Source organism: Oryctolagus cuniculus, chromosome 15 (assembly GCF_051225735.1).
Source record: "Oryctolagus cuniculus isolate XC-2025 breed Fujian yellow rabbit chromosome 15, ASM5122573v1, whole genome shotgun sequence".
NCBI classification, from domain to species: Eukaryota; Metazoa; Chordata; class Mammalia; order Lagomorpha; family Leporidae; genus Oryctolagus; species Oryctolagus cuniculus.
The window spans coordinates 18,550,683-18,569,181 of NC_142881.1; the positions used below are offsets into that span (position 1 = coordinate 18,550,683).

The 18,499-nt window shown below is 40.1% G+C and overlaps 2 long non-coding RNA genes across 2 annotated transcripts in view; one reads left to right on the plus strand and one right to left on the minus strand.

Moving 5' to 3' along the window:
* LOC149121920 (uncharacterized) overlaps nucleotides 1–18,499 on the minus strand; it is a 435,681-nt gene that overhangs the window by 40,967 nt on the left and 376,215 nt on the right. The window lies entirely within an intron of this gene.
* Nucleotides 6,370–18,499, plus strand: part of LOC149121921 (uncharacterized) — a 102,601-nt gene continuing 90,471 nt past the window's right edge. Inside the window, exon 1 of the long non-coding RNA XR_016221548.1 lies at nucleotides 6,370–6,563. This is a non-coding gene — a long non-coding RNA (uncharacterized LOC149121921). The remainder of the gene's footprint in view (nucleotides 6,564–18,499) is intronic.

An 18,499-nucleotide genomic window follows, 5' to 3' on the forward strand; every position in this document is an offset into this window, starting at 1 on the left:
AAGACCCAAATCAATAAAATCAGAGATGAAAAAGGAAGCGTAACAACAGACACCACAGAAATAAAAAGAATCATCAGAAATTATTACAAGGACCTGTATGCCAGCAAACAGGGAAACCTATCAGAAATGGATAGATTCCTGGACTCATGCAAGCTACCTAAATTGAACCAGGAAGACACAGAAAACCTAAACAGACACATAACTGAGACAGAAATTGAAACAGTAATAAAAGCCCTCCCAACAAAGAAAAGCCGAGGTGCAGATGGATTCACTGCTGAATTCTACCAGACATTTAAAGAAGAATTGACTCCAATTCTTCTCAAACTATACAGAACAATCAAAAAAGAGGGAATCCTCCCAAATTCTTTCTATGAAGCCAACATCACCTTAATTCCTAAGCCAGGAAAAGATGTAGCATTGAAAGAGAATTGCAGACCAATATCCCTGATGAACATAGATGCAAAAATCCTCAATAAAATTCTGGCCAATATAATGCAACAACACATCAGAAAGATCATCCACCCAGACCAACTGGGATTTATCCCTGGTATGCAGGGATGGTTCAATGTGCGCAAAACAATCAATGTGATACACCAAATTAACAGACTGCAGATGAAAAACCATATGATTATCTCAATAGATGCTGAAAAGGCATTTGATGAAATACAACACCCTTTCATGATGAAAACTCTAAGCAAACTGGGTATGGAAGGAACATTCCTCAATACAATCAAAGCAATCTATGAAAAACCCACAGCCAACATCCTATTGAATGAGGAAAAGTTGGAAGCATTTCCACTGAGATCTGGTACCAGACAGGGGTGCCCACTCTCACCACTGCTATTCAATATAGTTCTGGAAGTTTTAGCCAGAGTTATTAGGCAAGAAAAAAAATTAAAGGGATACAAATTGGGAAGGAAGAACTCAAACTATCCCTCTTTGCAGATGATATGACTCTTTATTCAGGGGATCCAAAGAACTCTACTAAGAGACTATTGGAACTCATAGAAGAGTTTGGCAAAGTAGCAGTATATAAAATCAATACACAAAAAATCAACAGCCTTTGTATATACAGGCAATGCCATGGCTGAGGACGAACTTCTAAGATCAATCCCATTCACAATAGCTACAAAAACAATCCAATACCTTGGAATAAACTTAATCAAGGACGTTAAAGACTTCTACAATGAAAATTACAAAACCTTAAAGAAAGAAATAGAAGAGGATACAAAAAAAAAATGGAAAAATCTTCCATGCTCATGGATTGGAAGAATCAATATCATCAAAATGTCCATTCTCCCAAAAGCAATTTATACATTCAATGCAATACCAATCAAGATACCAAAGACCTTCTTCTCAAATCTGGAAAAAATGATCCTGAAATTCATATGGAGACCCAGGAGACCTCGAACAGCTAAAGCAATCTTGTACAACAAAAACAAAGCTGGAGGCATCACAATACCAGATTTCAGGACATACTACAGGGCAGTTGTAATCAAAACAGCATGGTACTGGTACAGAAACAGATGGATAGACCAATGGAACAGAATTGAAACACCAGAAATCAATTCAAACATCTACAGCCAACTCATATTTGATCAAGGATCCAAAACCAATCCCTGGAGTAAGGACAGTCTATTCAATAAATGGTGCTGGGAAAATTGGATTTCCACGTGCAGAATCATGAAGCAAGACCCCTACCTTTCACCTTACACAAAAATTCACTCAACATGGATTAAAGACTTAAATCTACAGCCTGACACCATCAAATTACTAGAGAGCATTGGAAAAACCCTGCAAGATATAGGTACCGGCAAAGACTTCTTGGAAAAGACCCCAGAAGCACAGGCAGTAAAAACCAAAATTAACATTTGGGATTGCATCAAATTGAGAAGTCTCTGTACTTCAAAAGAAACAGTCAGGAGAGTGAAGAGGCAACTGACAGAATGGGAAAAAATATTTGCAAACTATGCAACAGATAAAGGGTTGATAACCAGAATCTACAATGAGATCAAGAAACTCCACAACATCAAAACAAACAACCCACTTAAGAGATGGGCCAAGGACCTCAATAGACATTTTTCAAAAGAGGAAATCTAAATGGCCAACAGACACATGAAAAAATGTTCAAGATCACTAGCCATCAGGGAAATGCAAATCAAAACCACAATGAGGTTTCACCTCACCCCGGTTAGAATGGCTCACATTCAGAAATCCACCAACAATAGATGCTGGCGAGGATGTGGGGAAAAAGGGGCACTAACTCACTGTTGGTGGGAATGCAAACTGGTTAAACCACTATGGAATTCAGTCTGGAGATTCCTCAGAAACTTGAATATAACCCTACCATTCAACCCAGCCATCCCACTCCTTGGAATTTACCCAAAGGAAATGAAATTGGCAAACAAAAAAGCTGTCTGCACATTAATGTTTATTGCAGCTCAATTCACAATAGCTAAGACCTGGAACCAACCCAAATACCCATCAACAGTAGACTGGATAAAGAAATTATGGGACATGTATAGAATACTATACAGCAATCAAAAACAATGAAACCCGGTCATTTGCAAGAAGATGGAGGAATTTGGAAAACATCATGCTGAGCGAATTAAGCCAGTCCCAAAGGGACAAACATCATATGTTCTCCCTGATCGGTGACAACTAACTGAGCACCAACGGGGAAACTTGTTGAAGTGAAATGGACACTATGAGAAACAGTGACTTGATCAGCTCTTGTCCTGAAGGTTGATGTACAATGTAATACTTTATGCATTTTAGTTTTTTTTTTGTTCTAGTACTATTGGTTGAACTCTGTAATTAACACACAATTATTCTTAGGTGTTTAAATTTTAACTGAAAAATGATCCCTGTTAGGAATTTGGAAAACTTTATGCTGAGTGAAATAAGCCAGTACCAAAGGGACAAATATCATATGTTCTCCCTGATTGGTGACAACTAACCAAGCACCAAAAAGGAAACCTGTCAAAGTGAAATGAACACTATGAAAAACGGTGACTTGATCAGCCCTTGCCCTGTTGATGAACAACGTAATACGTTATCCCTGTTAGTATTTTTGTTTGTTTGTTCTACTTAATACTTTTGGTTGAATACTGTAATCAATACACAGTTATTCTTAAGTGTTGAAACTTAACTGAAAAGTGATTGCTGGTAAATATAAGAGTGGGAATAAGAGAGGGAAGAGATGTGCAATTTGGGACATCCTCAAGCTGACTTGCCCCAAATGGTAGAGTTAGAAACATACCAGGGGATCCCAATTCAATCCATTCAAGGTGGCATGTACCAATGCCATCTCACTAGTCCAAGTGATCAATTTCTGTTCACAATTGATCAGAATGATAGCACTAAGAGCCAAAGGATCACATAAAAAAGACTAGTGTCTGCAAATATTAACTGATAGAATAAAAAAGGGAGAGAACGATCCAACATGGGAAGCAAGATACACAGCAGACTCATAGAATGGCAGATGTCCTAAACAGCACTCTGACCTCAGAATCAGCCCTTAAGGCATGTGGATCTGGCTGAAAAGCCCATGAGAGTATTTCAGGCATGGAAAGCCAAGACACTCTGGGGAAAAAAAAAAATGACCTAAATGAAAGATCTCCGCGAGTGAGATCCCAGTGGAAAGAACAGGTCATCAAAGAAGGAGGTACCTTTCTCTGAAGGGAGAGAACTTCCATTCTGACTATGACCTTGCCTAAATATGATCAGAGTCAGTGAACTCAAAAGGCTTCCATAGCCTTGGCAACTCATGACTGGAGCATAGGGAGATTACTGATGCCATAAACAAGAGTGTCAATTTGTTAAGTCAACAACAGGAGTCACTGTGCACTTACTCCTCATGTAGGATCTCTGTCCTTAGTGTGCTGTACAGTGTGATTTAATGCTATAACTAGTACTCAAACAGTATTTTTCACTTTGTGTTTCTATGGGGGTGCAAACTGTTGAAATCTTTACTTAATATATACTAAACTGATCTTCTGTATATAAAGATACTTGAAAATGAATCTTGATGTGAATGGAATGGGAGCAGGAGAGGGAAAGGGGAGGGTTGCGGGTGGGAGGGAAGTTATGGGGGTGAAGTCATTGTAACCCATAAGCTGTACTTTGGAAATTTATATTCATTAAATAAAAGTTAAAAAAAAATAGTGCCCCTATGTTAGGCTTAAGTTAAATAGTTTCTGCTGATAGCAGACCTCGTTAAGATCAGAATGTTCCGAGAGCTTCTAAACTCCTCCTTCTTCTCTTCTCCTACTTTGAAATTCGCTGGGATAAGCTGGGAAAGCTTGTTAGGAACACTTATCGCAACCACGTCTTACCCCCAGCATCATGGCCGGGTCCCTCTGGAATGTGTCTCTCGGAGTCATACTCACTGAACCTCCAGAAATTCTTCCATTATAGCTCACGTTTTCCTGCGGCAGCATTGCCTCCCATGAAAGTGTCTGCTGCGGGGTTTCTGTGCGGGCAGGTTGCGGTTCTCTGTGTTTGTTTGCCTTTCACTCCAATGTTCAGGGCAGCACTTTCCTCCGAAATCTCACTTGTTTTATGGTTCTAAAAGTGTTGATTTTTCAGTTTTTCAGCTTTGTATTTGTTGTTGGGACAGACTGACAACTTTTGAGCTTTTTCCATTGTTGAACTAAAAACTGTGGAACTGGCTTAATAGTTCGTTTTTAGTTATCTACTCTTTTGTCAATAACAACTATTGGTTTTAGTAACTATATTTGATGTTGTGGGGTATTTTAGGAGCATTGTTTAATCAACCCTTTGTGGGTTTTTTTTAAGTAAATATGGTTTAACTCTTTAGGCAGGGGGTGGGGAATCCTTTCTAACAAGAAGCCATTCTCTTCTCCTTTGCTTGGGTGTGCTTTGAATGCATGTGAGTAAGCTGCTCTCGATTGCCAGCCTTCTCGCCACTGTAGAATACTCCCTCCTTGTAGAGTCTCTTCCCTTGGCTGTTGCCTCTCCGTTCTGTGCTTTCCCTTGAGCCGTCTCCGTCAGCCCCTTTATTCTACTCCTCTTCACTTGTTGATCCCTCACATGGTGCTGCTCTTCAGGCCATTGTGCCAGTCCCACTTCTCATCCCACTTTCCACATTACTCTTGTGTAATTACACTCCTGTGGCTTTAATTCTCCCTCATTTCCTAAGAACTCCTGTAGCTGTGTTTCTGATCATAAATCTTCCTGTATGTGGGTGTATTTATTTACCTGACTTCTCCACTTGGTTATTTTGTCACCACTTCAAACTCCAAATATTCAAAATTACGTTAGAGCCTCCCCCATCTCTTCTCTTCTCTTCTCTTTTTTTTAATGAATTAATTTACTTGAAAGGCAGAGATGCAGAGAGAAAGAATCTTCCATCTTCTGGTTCACTTCCCAAATGGCTGCAACAACCAGGGCTGGGCCAGGCCAATGACAGGAGCTTCATCTGGGTCTCCCATGTGGGTGGCAGGGGCCCAAACACTTGGGCCATCTTCTGTGCTTTCCCAGGCAATTAGCAGGGAGCTGGATGGGAAATGGAGCAGCTGGGACTTGAACCGGTGCCCATTTGGGCAGTGGTTTAATCTTCTACATCACAATGCCAGCCGTCCCACCTGCCTATTTCTTCTTCATACCACCAGCTTTGTTATCTCCATCCAGACTTTCCTAGCAAAGTAAATGTCAGCATCATCCAATCACCTGAGTAGCAAACTGGAATTCATTCTTACTGCTTCCTCCTCTACTGCATCCAGTCGCCAAATGTGTGAATTCCACCTCCTGTATCTCTCTTAACGTTGCATGTGTTTGCTTTCAAGCCATGGAGGCAATAATCCAAAGACCCTGTCCTCTCCTACTTGCAGCCATTCAGGAGCTTGCAAGTGGACTCCCTTTCATCATTCCTCCTGATCTCCCATTCCTTAACTCTTCTCCTGTCTCCTTCCAGAAAGAGCTTTCTCAAACGCTGGGATTAATGAAGAACTTTTTCTTGTTCCTGCTTAAAAATCAGTAGTGACTGCCAATGGCTGTTAGTTAAAAAAAAAAAAAGCAGTGCTCCCAAAATAGTCCCACCTGATTTATTGCCTAGCTAACCCCCTTTCTTCTCTCACAGCTATTTGATTCTTTCACTGCCAACTCCAGTCATCCTAGAGATAGGAATATTTTATAAAGATGCAAATGTCAAAACAAGTCAGATCTCACTTTAAACATATCAGAGGGATTGAAGAAATATTTTTTCTTTTTTGATCAAAATTAACAGCACATTTAAAAATCATTATCTAACCAAATTTTATTAAAATGTAGCATTTTAGGGGCTATCTTCCTTGGGCCATGAGATTATGACAAGTTACTCTTCCTAACTCAGCAGTGAGTCTCAAATTTTAATGTGTGAAAGACTCAACCAAGGGTTTTCTAAGACAAAACCATCTGGCATCTAACCCTACAGACTCTCAGTGGCTAGATTTTAAGTGGAATGCAGGATACTGCATGTGAAGTAGCCCCCAGATTGACTCGGATGCTCAAAGCCTGAAGTTCACACACAAGGAGAAACCAGCAAGGTCCTGAGGCAACAGGTCAGTGCCCATTTCTGATATCCCAGGGTCAATAGAAAAAAATGTGCCTTAAGCTCTTTTGTATCGAAGTCTCCCATCTCTCCTGTGTTTTAGCTAGGTTTCCTGGATAAGGACTAACTTCCTTATAAGTCTAAGTCTGTCCCAGGATGGTGAGTTGTTGCCGGTGTCTATGCCTTTTTTTCCATGGGGCCAGAATCTTCCCTTGATGTCTTTCCTCCAGAAGAAGGAGGCTTCATGAAATACATATATATGAGCACGCAGCATACTGTATCTTTTTTATCATATTCATCTTTTGAAATTGACTTCTCTGTTTTCCTTCCTCTTATTCTTTTAGCAAATAGTTGACAGTTGCTTTCTATGTGCCAGGCTCTGTGGTAGGCACAGTGGATCTAATAATGAATATATCAAATTTGGTCTCAGTTCCCATGGAATTTCCTATCCAGTGACAGAGGCAATAAGGAAATAAGAGCATTGTAAAAGCACATTCTTTAGCTATGGTTGTGAAAGTGTGCAATAACAGATACCAAGAGGAGTCATGTACACCCAAATACACCCATGCGCTGTGAATCTTGCCCTCGTCTTCAGCTTCTGCCTGTGCGATACAGGCAAATAGAATCTCTTTGGCCCAGACAATGGAGGATGTTGGATTTAGCTGTTAAGAATTCTGTCAGCTATATTGGGTCATCCTGAGTCTTGAAATACCTTTCAGTGTTTAGGGAGAAATTTAAAATGGTAATTCTTTTCACATTTAATAGAAACAATATCCAATATGCCACTTTTTTATTGTAATACGATTCTGAGAGATAAGGAAAATATCTCTGAGGATGGTTTAAATCTACTCTAGGCAGAGAAGAGCATTTGTGATCTTTACACTGTCAGAATGAAGACTCGACTCAGGCAGGTGAGGTGTACCTGTCACACATTCAGGGGACACTCACTAAGGATGGGTGTGTTGTTTTTATAATTTTGAGGCGGCACAAGTTTCAGGCTTCATGATTTAAGTTGAGATCTCGTGGAATAAGCCCCTCTCCCCCCAGGGGAAAAAAGGTGGTTTTTTTTTTGGGGGGGAGTGTCTTAGTAATGTTTGAGCCTTGACAATTATATGATAATAATAACAACAGGGGAAGTGTGCTCCATCATGCCTGAGTGCTCTTCTCATGAGCACTTTGACTTTGCTGAAGCTTCTGTGCGGGCCACTCAGCTGTGTCTGCTGCTGACCAGTGTGGTTCCAGCTGGGCTGCCAAGTCGAGGCTACCAGCACCTGTGCTCGCGGCCTTGTCCAGTGCAATGGGTATCTCTTGCCCACTGGCTGGTTGCCAGGCCCAGTGAGAGGGCATGCTGATTTCCTAATGCAATGCTTTGCTGACACGGCAGTCAGAGCTGTCAGTAGCAAAGTGCTCTTTCATCTGTTTTTCTCTCTTCCTATCCTTCTGTGGGGATTTGGCGGTGAAAACACAACCAACAAATGGCAGAAGCCCTTTAACGATCTTTAAAACATGTACAGAGGCTTTTCACACCCTAATTGTCTGCAAATGCCATGCACTATTGATTTAAATATGAGCTGTAGGACTGAATATCAGTTGAAATACCTTTCTCACCTGTCTTATGAGTCTATCATTTCCTCCCTGGAGGGTTACAAAGTTCCTATCTGAAAGACTTGGTTTGGGGAATGAGAGAAACCTCTGCTTTTTCTCAGAAATATATTAATGATCTCTAATAGCTATGTGTCAATTATAATGAAGTAGATCCATGAGTTATAACAACCAAAGGCTTTAAAAACAGATCAAGCCAATGACATTTTATTGATCAAGAATCATGGATTAGAAATGATTGCAAGGCCAACTAATGTAACCTAAACCCAGCTAAATCCATCAGGTATGACTGGATCCAGGAGTACGAATTATATAGTCAGGATTTAGTCTTTCTCTGCTCCTACTTTTCATTGTCCTCTATTGACTCAGGGTTGTACTTCATAAAGCTATCAAGTACAGCTTTCTGTGTGGTTGCCTGGACTATCTGAGGTAGCATCCCCAATCTTAGAACCAATCACTGTGGTCTAGCAAGTGGAAAACACTCATTCTCCAAGCCTGGGTCTCATGATTGTCTTTGAAAATGAAATGAGTGGCTGGCATTGTGGCGCAGTGGGCTAACGCCCTGGCCTGAAGCGCCAGCATCCCACATGGGTGCCCGTTTGAGACCCAGCTGCTCCACTTCCCATCAGCTCTCTGCTATGGCCTGGGAAAGCAGTGGAAGATGGCCCAAGTCCTTGGGCCCTTGCACTCGCATGGGGGACCTGGAGGAGGCTCCTGGCTTTGGATCGGCACAGCTCTGGCCGTTGCGGCCAATTGGGGAGTGAACCATCAGATGGAAGACCTCTCTCTCTGCCTCTCCTCTCTCTGTGTAACTCCAACTTTCAAATAAATAAATAAATAAATAAATAAATAAATCTCAAAAAAAAAAAAAAAAAAGAAAAAGAAAACGAAATGAACCTGAGGTTGCCTGATCAGCTCCATCCAAATCACGTGAACAGGAAGTTCAAGAGAGGTTATTTTCCAAAGGAAAAAAGGAAACCAGGCTGTCAGAAGATAGAAAAGGGGATGCTGGGCAGACGAAATAATCAATATCTTTACTGAGAAGATTTCCGGGGGTCCTTGCAGAACACCTGCCCCCATTTTTGCCCTTGCCAGCAAGGCTTGTGCCATTCTGCTTTCTTCTAGAGCCGTGAATGCACTGAGCTGCATCCCACCCAAAGTTCTCCTCCCTTGTCCTGCCTTGGACAGCTCCACATTTCCCAAATGTGCCCATCACTTTCATGCCTCCAAGCTTGGACCCTTGCTTGCTCCTCTCTTTTGTCCATCTTGGTTGTAGTTCTCTTCGTCTTCCAGAGCTCAGCCCATTTATCATCTCTCTTCCCAGCCCAAACAGACCCATGTCCCCTCCTCTGCTTCTTGGAGCTCTATTGGAATACTCCATATAGCATACATGCATTGGCTTCCACAGATAGTCTACAAGCTCTTTGAGAGTCTCAGCTGTGTCTGTTGTATGTTCATGTAATGAGCTGGCAAATTCATATAAAAATGGACTTCAAGAAATATTCTTATGGAGCTAGATTCAGAATTACCTTAATAAACCCCTCTGGGAGTGGGTGAGTTGAGTGCTCTACATACATGATTTCATCTCTGCCTCACACATTCCTATACAGTCGGTTCTGTATATTAGTCTTCCACCATACAGGTGAGGAAACCAAGGCTCAAGGAAGTTACACACTTGCACATCGTTATTCAGGTAACACATATCGCAGCTGGAGTTTGAATTCAAATATGTTTGGTCCTAAAGTCCGAGGTACAAACTATGTCAGCCTGAAGCTGTGTCGCAAATGGATAATTAATTGTTCAGATACCAACGGAAGTACTAAAGAAATACCATTTCCTCACTCTGCCTCCTCACATCCTATTCCCTGTCAGCAGTAAATCCTGCTTTCTGGAATTGGAATTTTCCACAGCTATAAATTAAGTATTGAGTTATCCACTGTGCCAGTTTTTCAGCACCCTTATTCCTGCCTTTGCAGTTGATTGATTCCAGGTCTGCAGATACATCCAAGAGTATTCTGGCCAAAAGGAAATAGAATGGTTCTTTCTGTAATCCAAATTCACACTATGCAAAAATTTCAAATTGTCCATCCTTCACAGAGATTGTATTTGTTGTTTTATGTAAAGAAAGCAGTATGACTTGTACCCAGTAGGTGGCACTAGACTTTCCCCTCCTGGGTCTGCCTATAAGTGGATAAGCAGTTGTTTTGTTACCATGCAGCAGCCAAAAGGGTCTCATGGAATATTGTTGCTTGGTTTCCCACCAGACAAATTATTCTAGGTGGAACAGGGTTCTTCCACAACTTTCTTTCAACCTTTCCCCAGCCCTCGAGCAGGGACATATGGACCAGATGCCAGGTTTTGAGTGCTCAAAGGGAAGCGTAAGGATAATAGTCTCCAAAGACCACTCTTCGAGCTGCTGGGTCTTTGGCATTGGAAGGTGCTTGGAGCTGATGGTAGAGAGGTGAAAATGCAGGTGCACTCCAAGGCATTCAGGAAAAGAATACCTCAGACTCAAAATCTGTGTTGTCTATGCTAGGAAACACTTTTCTCCACATAGTTGGAGCAGCTAAAGGCCTTGATTAGGAACAGTAACTAGACACTCAACCAATATTCTCTAACTCTCTTCCAACAGTAAAAATCATCCTAGAAGCTAAAAAGGATTCAAACTTGGCTCCTGTATTCCAGGAGCTTATAACCACAAAGGAAGACCCCAATGCCAACTGATTCAGCCATCACCTCTGAGAAACTGGGAATAGAGATCTAAACCATATAGGAATGTTTTATGCTAATTAGGAAGAATGTAAACATTAAACAAGCAAGGACACAGTACTAGTACAATAATTACTATAGTAGTAAAGTAACAATTACTATGGGAACACATAGCAAGAAGATCTGGGGAGGGAGGCTAGATAGGCAGTGGCTTCTAGAAGACCCTGCTTAAGGGGTGGTATAAAGGTGAATTAGAATTAAGAAATGGAGAAGAGGGAAAAGCAGGAAAATGATACTGGACATAGGGAAGAGTGTGTGATGCCTCAGAAATGGGGCAGGATTCTGTACCCTAGAAGAACTGAAAGGAAGTCTGTGAGGGGGAGCTGAGTGGACAAGATAGAAAATGATAGCAGATGGTGCTGAAAAGATTGATAGGCAGGGCCAGATGACACAGGCCCTTCACTACCATCTTAAGGCATTTTAAATGTATTCAAGTGCAACCAGAGCCACTGATGGATTTGTGAAAGTTTAGTGGCAAAACATATGCTTATTTTTTCACTAATATGTATTTTATGCCTACAAGGTGTCAGTGTGTCAGTTTGAGAAATGGTAATAGAAATATAGACAACAAGGAAAAATTTTAAAAGTAACTGTGACTTAGAAATGAAGGAGACAGGAAAGTCATTTTAGAATGAATAAATTCACTAAGGCAACAAAATGTTACCAGGTACCCTGGTTGGTCTCAAGCTCTGTTCTAGGCTCTGGGGATTCCATGGTGAATTAGACACAGTCCTTATTACAAGGAATACTCATTCTGTGCATTGAGGGGAAGGACAGGGGTCTATAATCTTGGAGATGAAAAAGAAAATCATAAGACCTGCTCTGATAGACACTGAGAGCATGGCACATTGGAAGCAAATATGAGCAAGGATCCAGAAAAATTAGTGATCCACATTCATGCTTCAATTCTTTAAAACATGAATTTGCCCCCACTAAAAGGAAGCAAGAGTCCATGGAAGAAGGACTAATTCCAGATCTGAAGTAGAAATGTACAAGAGGAGTATGGGCCATTGCTTCATCTCAGGTAGAAGACACCATCAGAAATGAATGGTGGCAGACCAAAAAGTTAGGAACTGGCTTGAAGGGCTCTTGGTAATCAAAGACAGAATAACTTGAACATCAAAACAAATGCTTTAATTGATAGAAATCACATGGACTTTATAAAAATTGATGCATTTTAATAAGAGTAAAGCAAACAAAAGCTAGCCCTCCCCCCACAAAATCCCAAAGACTCCATTCAACATTGGAAAAAACTTCTCACTCTGAAAATTGAAAATTAATAGAACATGATTCAGCATTTATTCTTCCTGTCTTAAATAAATAATATTACACTCTGACCAAGTAGCTCTAGTTAATGAAGAAAAGTACTTCTTTAAAGAATTCCAGCTGATAAATGCAGAAAGGCTGAAGAATTGACAGAAGGAGAAAATCACCATGCTGCAGTCCCTAATGAAATAATAATTTTAGACTAAGATTATCAATGAATGAAAATATTTAAAAGGTGCATGGAGAACTTTCCAATGTAGAGATCAAATTCTTACTGTGAACTTGTTGATTGATTTAAACATTTCCTGGTGGTGAAATCAGAAATTTTTACCACTTAAAGCAAGATGAAATGTACAGTACCGCTTGTAAAATATTCTTGGTCAGAACTGTCAAACCTGAATATCATTGAACCTTGAGAGTTATGATTTTGTTTACAAGGAATATGAGGTATAAAGAAACAAGTTAAATGCCACCAGAAGAAACAATTGGGAAAATCAAGAATGTGAAGTTTTCTGAACATGTCTCTTCACTAAAACAATTGAATGGCAAAACAAAATGCAGCCACAGTGTTTACATTCTAGTTGGATACTGTTTTGAACAAGTCAACTGTAAAATGAAACTTGATTTAATCAGGAAATATGAAATGATGGGGAGTTAAAGAAATCAATCATGTTTCAATTTTTTAGAGTTGATCATGACAATATAGTTATGCAAGAAAATATATTTTGTCAAAATGCATACTGAAGTATAAAGGGAAGGAATTACACACATTCTGATATTTGTTTGAAAATATTTAGACAAAAATGAAAGGATTGGCACATGAAACTAATGTGCCAGAATCTAGGAGATTATTGAATCAGGGTATAGTATACAAGCATTCTCTGTGTTCTTTTGTGTATAAGTGTGAAAATTTCCATGAAAAAGCTTGGCTGGTGACCTTGTGAGGTAGTAAGGCAGAGATGACTAATACAGAGATGCTGAGATTATTATATGAGAAGGTCAAGTATTAGTAGGAGGCAATATAGCTAATAGGGAACATTGCTATGATTAGAAGCCTAATTCCAAGTCTAGCACTCTTTCTCTAATATTTCTCTCCTTGCTTTTCTGGAATGTGCTCAAAGGCTACTCTCTTTAGCTCAGGTGGTAGCCCTGGTGTTGCAGTAAGCAGCCTTGCCCATTTCCCTAGAACTGAAGAATTCAGCTTCTGGAGGGAGAGCATTTCTAACCACTGGGCAGATCACTATCAGGTATTACTTAGTGGTAGTCTCACTGCCTAAATGTTAGGCAAATCCCTGACTTCTTGCCTTTTCTAAGCCACAGGATAATTCCTAGCATGATGATCACATACAGCAGATTCCTAGCTGCCCTCAGTTCTGCTCTTAACACCAGGTTATCCTTTCTCTTGTATCAAAATAGGAACTGCTTTAATGAGGGGGAAAAAGAGACAAAGGAAACTGCTTAAAAGCTGCACTGAGGGCAAGGGTTCATATTTAGATGGAACATTCCAAAACTTGTCATTCAAGTCAACATAAATTTTAAGTAAAAACAAAACAGTTTTAAGCACTAATTATGGAAAACCCAAGACCTAAGAGTTCATCCAAAGTCTACCATTTAGTTTTCCTTCTCCAGAAACTCAGCGAGGATTGTTGTAGAGACCCCTGGGATTCTGTAACCAAAGATGAAACTCCTAAGCTAATGTCCACAGAGTTTGTGCATTGTAGTGTAGACACGAGGAAGAAATTTCTGTTTTCTTTGGTTATGAAGATGTTGATGCCTAGATCATGAGTCTTGTTAGGCTGTGGCTTTGTTGGCAGTGTATATTACCAAGAAGAAAATAAAATACGCTCACTATAATGTAAGTTCCTAGAGGAATCGTGTTTACCTTACTGATGTCTCTGCGGTGCCTAGCATGGTCCTGATTCAGTGTAGATACTCAGCAAGTACTTGTTGAATGAGTGTAAGTGAATTTACTCTCCTAAAAATGTAGCTTAAACATTTGCTTATTCCATAGCAAGGAGAACACAGTCAGACAAGTTTAAGATGAGCTTTTTTCTCTTTGCAAATTATAAATCACAGAAAACCATTGATTCTTCCCATTGATCTTTCTCAATTCTTCGAAGTGTGTTTAAAAAAATCTGCGCGTTGTTCCCTTCATTGACCTTCCCTCAAAATCACTCCTTTCCTAATCCAGAAATTCACCTACTAAGGCTGGGATTCCTCCTACCTTGTCTTCTACTTTAAACGTCTATGTTTCCAGAAGGTTCTACATGCTACTCTGCATATAATTAGTCATGTTTTCCCAAGTCCAAATTTTCCTGAACTTCTTGTTGTCTACAGATTACTCAGAAATGCCTCCCCGCCCCCACAAAATGTCCCACCTGTTAAGCTCTGCCATTGGAATCCTCTCTCCCAACTCTGTCTTCCCAGGCTGCCCCCCTAGGAGTCTGTGCTCCAGCCAGAGTGAGAACTGCAACCTGAGCTGCTTCCTGGCAGGCCATGAGCAGTCAGCAAACTCTGCAGAAGCAATGAGGCAGCTGCACTTAGTTCCTTTATTTTTCCAAATGCTTAAGAATTCTGTGTAGCCAGAAACTCCACTTGTGATGAATCACAGTTGTACATACATTATATATACAGTCTTGACAACTTGAGTTCTTTGCTAAAAATTTCTATGTGCATTCCAACTATATGAAAGAATATGTGCTAATAAGGAGAACCTGACTACCGTAGCACCCTCAGTCCCACGCTTTCCACCTGTACTTGCATTAGTCATCTTGAGATGCCATAATGAAACATTTCTCACAGTTCTGGAGGCTGGAAGTCTGAGATCAGTTGTCATCATGGTTGAGTTCTGGTATGGATAGAAGTCTCTTCCTGGCTTGTAGGTGGTACCTTCTTACTGTCTGCTCACATAGCAGAGCAAGAATTCTAGTGTCTCCCCCTCTTAAAAGGGCACCTACTTACTGGACTAGGGCCCAACCCTGAGAGCTCACCTTACTCTAATCACCTTCTAATGTCTCCATCTCTCAATACAGTCATCATGGGAGTTGCATCTTCAACATAGGACTTTTACAGGAACACAGTTCAGTCCATAACACTTCCCATCACCTATATCACCCATCTTTCCACTTTCTCATGTCACATTTGAACCAAAGCTTAAGCTGAGAAACTCTTAAGGTTTTATTATAATTTGTCTGAAACAAAAAAGGTCAATATTGGACATTTCTAAAGAGTTCAATTTTTCAGTCTTTCATTTGTGAATTACCAGAAATTGGAACTGACACCTTTTGCAATTTATAAAAATATTGTTGTATGAGAGCCGCAATTGAGCCCAGTGATTGGGGAACCAACTGTGGCATAAGACCTGTGCCCATGTGAAATGAAAAGGCGTTGTTCTCCTCTCACCAGCATTTCCAATTTCATTATCCTGGGCCCATTTTTTCCTAGTGTGCATATGGTATTCTAGCATATAACTTAAATATTTAATGTAATCATTATGTTTTTATCCCAGAACAAAATCCAGCAATGCAAGAATATTTAATTTTTTTTCTTATTGACATATCCCCCATGATTAAAAAAGTGCCTAATGCAGAGGTGATTTTTTGTTGAATGAAGAAATATTGGAATCAGGGCTTTTGATATTTAATTTTGTGTGTCAATTTGGCTGGGCCACTAGATGCCCAGGTATTTAGTCAAACATCATTCTAGGATATGTTTATGAGGTGTTTCTGGATGAGATTAACATGTGAATCATAGACTGAGAAAGATTATTTCCCTAATCTGGGTTGTCCCCAACGAATCAGTTGAAAACTTGAGTGGAACCAAACGCCTGACCCTTCTTCAAGTAAGAGGAAATTTTTCCTACCTGACCACCTTCAAGCTTGAACACAAACCTTTTTTGCCTTAGGATGCAAATTGAGTCATCGGCTCATCCTGATTCTTAACCCTGCCAACCTTGGAATGGAGCTGCCACTATCAGCTCTTCTTGTTCTCAGACACTTCTCCTTGCACTGAAACTATACCACTAGCTCTCTTGGGCCTTCAGCATGATGACCACAAATCTTGGGACTGGTTAGCCTCCAGAATCAAGAGCCACTTTCTTGCAATAAATTTTGGTATCTCAAAAAATGCACAGACATATGTATTACAGTGTATGTATTCTGTGAGTTCTGTTTCTTTGGATAATCGTAACAGATTTTGGCATCAAGAGTGGTTTTTAGAGGAATAGAATTTTAAGGAAGAGTTTTCTGAGTTGCTTCTGAGATTTCTGAAATTGGATCACCTAATGTGTTTAGATGTAGAGACACTAATGACTATTTCCAGCCGTAAATAAAGAGAACTGATAGCCCACAATAAATACTCCTAATTGATCACTAATAAGACTCATGAAGCTGATGACAACATATATATTTTCAAACATGTTTGTCAGACTGATAAATATGAGACTTACTGGTTGATCTTAATGCAACTGGACAAAATGGGGAAAGAAAAATAGAGCTCAGGAATACAAATCTAGCACAAGCGTGATGACATCATGACCTGAAATTTCCAGCTCAAGTACAACATCCTGACAGGAAAGGTTATATGAACAACCTGAAGGAAACTCACATCTCCTATAGCCACAGGGCTGAGACTGCCAAAAACCAAACCCAGAATCTCATCCTGTAACTGGCTGAATGACACACAAGTTGAAGTGTCAGGCTCACAGGATGACTACTGTTGCAGTTAGGGCACCAATTGGGAAGGAATGAGATGCTGAAAGTTAGAACTGGAATGTGTGGGAAGATTTTGATGAATTAGGACAGTGGACCCTAAAGTTCTGATGAATCTTTTTTGGCAGCAAAAATCTCTCTATCCCCAGTTTAAGTAGCCTCTCTACCACTAGTGAAGGTGCCCTCTCCAACTCATTTAAGGAGATTACCCCCGCATAGTTTCAGGAAACTGTAATGATCCCCTCCTTAGGCAGTTGTCATACAAGATGATTCTGAGTCAACACAGGATGCACCCTTATGACCTCTCTTTGCTCCAGATCTGTAGCTGACTGAACTCACAGCGTATCTGTAAGGATGAGGTACAAAGCATGACCATTGCTACATTCTAAAGGAAATGTTTTAGTTTTGTAATTTATATTTTGACAAAGACCAAGGGAAAATGTGGGAATGGATATTAAATGATGAGAAATAATGGTGGAAGAAGTATAAAGTTAGACCAGGTCAACTCTAGTGATAACTCTCAAAAACCAGATATTTTGCACTTAATGCTTCAGCTCATGGAGTTAAAAAGAACTTTATCATCTCTATCAATTTGATTGGTTGATTAGCTGACATGTAACCAATAGGTAGCCTACCCAAGTTAGAAATACTGGACCTACCTTGACAATGTAGAGGAAAGGATTTAAAGGTCTAAAGACATTGGAAGATATTTTTATTTAAGATATACTCCTTCACTCTGCAAGAGTCTAGAACACATCTCTTCAGCCAGTACTGTGAGAAATATGTTTATGAGGGGCATTCCTGCCTCCTTGAAGGGCTGTGTGGTTCCTCTTCCCTATAGGCCAGTAACAATGGCGGAAACCATGGTCACTGAATTGAGAAACCTGAATGCAATTGTACTCCAGGTTTGTAGTACCCAAGTGGTGGAAATTGGAAGACCAGGTGATCTTGGTGAATAGACAGCAGAGTCAATGTAGCGATCAGAAGAGCCTGATGGGTAAAGATCTGTCTATTGTCTAGTTGATCATAGTGTTCTTAGAAGTTAAGTAGATAGGAAATCTCCTAAATTTGTGTTTGATCTATATAAGCAGAAAAAATTCTGTGCAATATGAACAAAAGTCTAGCCTAAATCATCAAAAACAGAACCATGCCCCTCAATAAATCCCTAGTCTTCAGCCAGTTTACATACCCACACTCTTTAGGAAGAATCCCAGCACATTGCCAGAAAGTTGATGGAAAATGAAATTAAAAGATAAGTTATTTGGGTTACAAAACACTATGACATCCATGCATATGAAGGGTCTTCAAACAGTTCTTGAAAAATGTGTAGTGCAAAGAAATATACATATATTTTTAAAATGGCACCACCATAAACCTCTTTTAATTCCATTTCTGTGCACTTTTCAAAGTACCTTACACCATTAGTATTTCTTCCAGACTTGTCCAAATGTACCTAGGGCCTTTTGCCAGAGTCATTGGGAATTGGGAATAAACAAAAGAACTATGTCTTTGGGGGACAAATAGACACCCACTGGGATCTCACTTGAATTGCAGGAGGCCTAAAATGTTTCACTAGTCAGCGTCCAACTGCTGGAGGTCA